A 6,413-nucleotide genomic window follows, 5' to 3' on the forward strand; every position below is an offset into this window, starting at 1 on the left:
ACTTCAGTCATTGCCCTGAGGATGCTAATGAGGACATGGTGAAGACATATGCTCGTGTCTACATGTGGTACGTGATATCCAGGACAATGTTTGCTGATGGCACAGGCAAGAATGCTCCATGGATGTGGCTGAAGGCGTTGACCGTCCTCGATAGCAAATGGAGTTGGGGTTCGGCGACACTGGCTTACTTGTATCGACAGGTATGAAGTTGTTTCCTTTTCACTTCATTGATACATTATCAATGCGCTCTTGCGGCAAATTTGACCATGTTCTCTTTTATGTGCAGTTGGACGAAGCCTGTTGTAGGCACACTGGAGGTATTGGTGGTTGTCTGCTCGCACTTTCCATATGGAGCTGGGAGCGTTTGCCGGTTGGACGACCGAAGACCGTGAAGTACGAGGATTGGGACGATAAAGACGACCCACTACGGCTCCCCACTTGGGCTTACAAGTGGGATGTGTTAAATGAGACGACGGATGATCCCTCGGTAATGTACAAGTTGTACAAGAGCGAGCTGGATGCGATCATGCCTGAGCAGGTGAACCGACATTGCATAAGTGATTATCATGCTTGTATCGTAACTCGATATCAATTTTGCATTCAATCCCATTTTGCAGGTGGAATGGGAGCCGTATGGAAAAGGAGAGAGTTTTGGTAACCCTATAGAGTTTAGGCTGAATCCGATGTGCACTAGGGATAGGGATCTCTGGCATATGCGGTGCCCACTGATATGCAACTGGGCGGTTGAGCTTCACCTGCCACATCGGGTGTTCCGCCAGTTTGGTTTGTTCCAGCCACACCCGCCGGAGTGGGAGGACACGGACAAGTTGCTACACGCGTAAGATATAATTAACCTTGAGCACTTAGCAGCTTCTCGACGGTTTTGATGATGCTAATATTCTGTTTCTAACTTGCAGGTTGGATAGGAAAAAGCAGCGGAAGATCAAGGATTGGGCCAAGCATCACAGGAAGTATGTCGTGTAGTTCGCTCTTAGTGTGGAGCAAGCAAGGGCTGGAAAATGAGCCCAGCTTCGTGAGCACTGCCCGATCGCGTTCAACAACTATCTCACATGGTTTCTTGCAAGTACCCGCGTGGAGGTATGCCAGCCGGCGTATGCTGAGGAGATTCTGGAAGAACCCACCGTTTTTTATGAGGTAGCCCAGCACCAGTACAACGCATTAGTCAGGAAAGGCAACTCAGTGATCCCTTCAGCTCCAATGATGAACTTTGTGGTTAGCCCTTTTTGCTTTTCCATTCACACTATTCACATCTTCGCTTGCCTAACACTTTGATACCATTTCTATTCATAGCATGCCCAGATCAAGAAAGCAGCTGATGAGACCGAGACTATTCTGGAAACAACCCCGGCTGGCAAAAGCGATGGGGAAGGTGCACTTCGAGCATTCATTAAGGTTCACATCTCCTTCAAACTAGCACTTAACATTTGTTGCTACCTTCCATGTCTCATTCAATTGTACATGTTGCAGTGCCAGGGCCAAAAGTTAAGGCGGCTATCAAACCTTTTCGGTTGTCGTGACCCCGAGTATGTATCACCAGAACGGTCTAGGTCGGCGACACCATCAGATCCCGCTTCGGGGCAGGGCCATGGTGAACCTTTCGAGGATGAGGACGTGGGTGTGGTCACCCAAGAGGTATGTCACGACGATATATATCCATTTGTTGATGCATTGCTAACTATATCCTCACACACTGTCTTTCCATATCTTCTGTTGATGCATAGGTTGCTGATGATATGACCGTGGGGAGGTACCAGGCTCGGTCTGCATACGAGTTGAAGCCTAGGACGGGAATCAACAAGTACACACCTGAAGACTTCACCCAAAGAGGCCAAAGAGGCAAAAGGACGGTCGGCACCTCGCGGATGGCGGCTTTGGATGACTATTTGGATGACTATGTAGATGACGTGGACGAACTGGAGCCGGAGCCGGAGCCGGAGCCGGAGTGGCTTCCTCTTCCTAGGAAGGTGAAGAAGATAAGCGTCAAGAGGGGGGGAGGAGCCAGCAAGCGTGGAAAGCACTAGTCATCGTCATTTTTTATAATGTTGAACTTAGAGTGGAATTTGTTATGTCGTTGAACTTGGAGTGGTCGTACCTATTAGTAATGTGGAATTTGTTATGTCGTTGAACTTGGAGTGGTGGTAGCTCTATGTTAAACTTGAACTTATTGTGATGGTCCTTTCTAAGAAATGATGTCTGTGGTGAACCCTTTTTGAACCTTAATGTTTATTATACGAATTGTTGAACTGTGGCTGAAAATGACCCAGTAGAGGGGGGAGAAGGCATAGAAGGTAGGCCTCCAGTTTGAGGCAAAAAAATTGCTAAGTGTTTGTGCAGCGCCTAGCTAGGGGGCGCCACACTATACTGTGCAACGCCTAGCCGCCAGGCGCTGCACAGTAGGGTGTGGCACCTCCAGGCTAGGCGCTGCACAGGTCTGTAACTTTCCATACCTTCTGTTGCTGTCTGGATAGCTACAGACCTGTGCAGCGCCTAGCCTGGAGGCGCCACACTCTACTGTGCAACGCCTAGATGCCAGGCGCTGCACAGTAGAGTGTGGCGCCTCCTAGCTAGGCGCTGCACATGTCTGTAACTTGCCATACCTTCTGTTGCTGTCTGCATAGCTACAGACCTGTGCAGCGCCTAGCCCGGAGGCGCCACACTCTACTGTGCAACGCCTAGCCGGCAGGCGCTGCATTGTAGAGTGTGGCGCCTCCGGGCTAGGCGCTGCACAGGTCTGTAGCTATCCAGAGAGCCACAGAAGGTAGGCCTCCAGTTTGAGGCAAAAAAATTGTTAAGTGTTTGTGCAGCGCCTAGCTCGGGGGCGCCACACTATACTGTGCAACGCCTAGCGGCCAGACGCTGCACTGTAGAGTGTGGCGCCTCCAGGCTAGGCGCTGCATAGGTCTGTAACTTGCCATACCTTCTGTTGCTGTCTGCATAGCTACAGACCTGTGCAGCGCCTAGCCTGGAGGCGCCACACTATACTGTGCAACGCCTAGCTGCCAGGCGTTGCACAGTAGAGTGTGGCGCCTCCGGGCTGGGCGCTGCACGGGTCTATAACTTGCCATACCTTCTGTTGTTGTCTGGATAGCTACAGACCTGTGCAGCGCCTAGCCTGGAGGCGCCACACTCTAGAGTGTGGCGCCTCCAGGCTAGGCGCTGCACAGGTCTGTAGCTATCCAGAGAGCCACAGAAGGTAGGCCTCCAGTTTAAGGCAAAAAATTCGCTAAGTGTTTGTGCAGCGCCTAGCCCGGGGGCGCCACACTATACCGTGCAACGCCTAGCGGCCAGGCGCTGCACTGTAGAGTGTGGCGCCTCCAGGCTAGGCGCTGCACAGGTCTGTAGCTATCCAGAGAGCCACAGAAGGTAGGCCTCCAGTTTGAGGCACTTGGACTTGGACTTAGTGAATTTTTTAGCTATCCAGAGAGCCACAGCAGCTAGGCGCCACATGGTAGATTGTAGCGCCCAGATGCTAGGCGTTGCACTTGGACTTAGTGAATTTTTTAGCATATGCAAACATAGTAAGTAACAACTGTAGATTGCAGCACCCAGATGTGAAGTAGGATTGATACGTAGCAAGCAAACAACTGTGAAAAGAACATATGCATGAAGTACTTCACGACACATAGTAGTTCATAACACATAGTACTTCACGACACATAGTAGTTCTTACAACCAAATCGAGGAGGAGACATAGTAGTTCACCGCACATAGTAGTTCTTACAACCAAATCGAGGAGGAGACATAGTAGTTCACGGCACATAGTAGTTCACAACCAAATCGAAGAGGAGACATAGTAGTTCACAACCAAATCGAAGAGGAGACATAGTAGTTCACAACCAAATCGAAGAGGATGACATAGCTCTATTGCGTAGAGCAAGGCCCCTTTCCCTTCTTCTTCTTCCTCTCTTCTTCCTCTTCCTCCTCCCTTTTTCTTATGAGGTGAGCCTCCTTAACCACCCTCTCCATGAATATCTGATTGTCCCTCTCTTCTTTTTCAGCTGCAATTGCCCAAAGCTTCATGGTTCTTTCTTCAAAATCCTGTTGACGCTTCTTCTGTGCCTCCTCAACTTTCCTCATCAACGCTTGCTCCCTAGCGCGCATCGCATTTGCCGCAGTCTGTTTTCGCTTCCTCTCCTTCTCAAGCTCCTCTTCCTTCTTCTTCTTTAGCTTGGCTGCATCCTCCTCTCTAAGCTTCTTCGCAGCCTTCTCCCACCATCCCGCCATCTCATCTTTGCCATCCTCCTTCATCGTTGGTTTGTTGGGTTGGGAAGTCGCCATACCTACAATGAGTGAAACATAATGGTTAGTAAGGACAATAAGAACAAATGGAAGCACATATGAAAAAGAAGAACATATGAAAAAACAAGAGCATATGATACATTATAGTTAGTGAGGAACATACGAAAACGGTCCATCTAGGTATCCAAACATTCCTCTATAACGAACTTGCCCTTGTCCATCACCACGCCCAAGTGCACCACCAAGGCCAAGACCATCACCAAGGCCGAGACCATCACCACGGCCATTACCACCACGTCGAGCTCTACCACCACCACGGCCTAGACCACCTCTACCACCACCACGGCCTCTTGTAAGTCCAAGTTGCCGACCTCTTTGTTGCCTAGATCCTCTTTGGCTAACACTTGGTTGGCTAGGCACTTGTTGGCTACCACTTGGTTGCCTTGGCACTTGTTGGCTACCACTAGGTTGGCTACCACTTGGTTGGCTTGGCACTTGTTGGCTACCACTAGGTTGGCTACCACTTGGTTGGCTTGGCACTTGTTGGCTACCACTAGGTTGGCTACCACTGGGTTGGCTACCACTTGGTTGGCTCCCTTGTGTAGCTCCTTGTTGGCTTGTGCTTGCATCATTTCTCTTGGACCTTTTCCTTGGTTTCGTACATTTTCTTTTGTTGTGGCCATGACCTTTGCACTCCCCACAACGGGAGCTCTCACGAGGCTCTTGGAATTGGTCGTTGCCCGCTTCGCGGCGCCCACCATGGCCCCATCCGTCCATGTCGCCTCTAAGACGCTTTGTCTTACGTCTACCCCGTTTAACAACCTTCAACTCCGGATCCAGCCATAGTTGAACTCCATGATACTCCGGCCATTGTGATTGGTCAAAGTATGGGTGAAAGCGGGGAGCCCATGTTTTCTTGACCGTCATGATTGAGAACTCCGACTCCCTCACGGTGCGTGGGTGATTGATGTCCACATTCCTAACGCGACCGGCGGTATACAAGTGTGAGCATGGGAGATGAAGCAACAATGGCCTCCCGCAAGTGCAATCACATTGTGTTAACGACACCTTGAAAGCCCGACCTCCATGTTGCCGGCCATCGTTTGTGGTTCCTCTTGGCTCTTTCACTTCGTACTTCCACTCTTCGTTGTCATATAATGTAGCTTCTTCTGAGTCCGCCTTCCGTGATTGAAATACCAACCATTCATCAATTTTGGGTGGGAACTTGTACTTGTACTTCCGTGGGTTCTCACCCGCTATCTGTGCATCAGTTTCCATCGAGTACTTTACAAAGTACACATTCATCTTGTCAAATGTGTATTGAACTATTGCCGTCACGGGTAATCCACGTGCACCTTTGAGCACCCTATTGAAGCATTCGGCCATATTGCTTGTCATTTGACCGTATCTCCGGCCATCTTCATCAAAAGCACGTGCCCACTTGTTCCGGTATTGAATGTGCCTATTGAGAAATTCTTGACCCCCGGGATCAAGTTTTTTGTGTGCGAGCAATTTGTAGTACAAAGTGGCGAAGCGCTTATCGGAGAAAGCGAGACAACAATCTTGAAGATCATCGGCCAACTCCTTAAGGCCACATGCCCTATAGAAGTTCGAACAAAAGTGCCTCATGCACCATCGATGGTGCAACGGAGCATGCCCGGGAATGTCAATCTCCACGGCGTTAAGAATTCCTTGATTCCGATCCGATATGACAAAAATTTCCCTTTGAGCGGGTAACACCTTTGTCCTCAAAAGATGCAGAAACCACTCCCAGTTGTCATTGTTTTCCACCTCAACCAAAGCAAATGCCAATGGCAACACCCGGTTATTGGCATCACTTGCTATCGCAACCAACAAGGTGCCCTTGTATTGTCCGGTCAAGAACGTGCCATCAATTGCGATGACCGGCCTACAATGTTCGAAAGCCCTCACACATTGCTCAAACGCCCAAAAAGCACGGCCAAATACTCTGACTTTCCTTCCTTCATGAACCGTTGTTTGGTGCCCATGAGGCTCGACCACATGAACCATGCCCGGGTTTGTCGCGGCCATGGCTAACAACAACCTAGGGATTCGGTTGTATGCTTCCTCCCATGTACCATACAACATCTTAAATGCGGCTTGCTTCACCTTCCATGCCTTGCCGTATTTCA

The 6,413-nt window shown here is 49.7% G+C and overlaps 1 long non-coding RNA gene across 1 annotated transcript; it reads left to right on the top strand.

Moving 5' to 3' along the window:
- The first annotated feature begins 543 nt into the window (after positions 1-543).
- LOC120969300 (uncharacterized) lies at positions 544-1,913 on the top strand. The gene is made up of 4 exons (XR_012190278.1): positions 544-838; positions 918-1,233; positions 1,312-1,653; positions 1,743-1,913. It is a non-coding gene; the product is annotated as an uncharacterized lncRNA (long non-coding RNA).
- Positions 1,914-6,413: the final 4,500 nt, after the last annotated feature.

Source organism: Aegilops tauschii, chromosome 7, assembly GCF_002575655.3.
Source record: "Aegilops tauschii subsp. strangulata cultivar AL8/78 chromosome 7, Aet v6.0, whole genome shotgun sequence".
In the NCBI taxonomy this organism is placed as follows: domain Eukaryota; kingdom Viridiplantae; phylum Streptophyta; class Magnoliopsida; order Poales; family Poaceae; genus Aegilops; species Aegilops tauschii.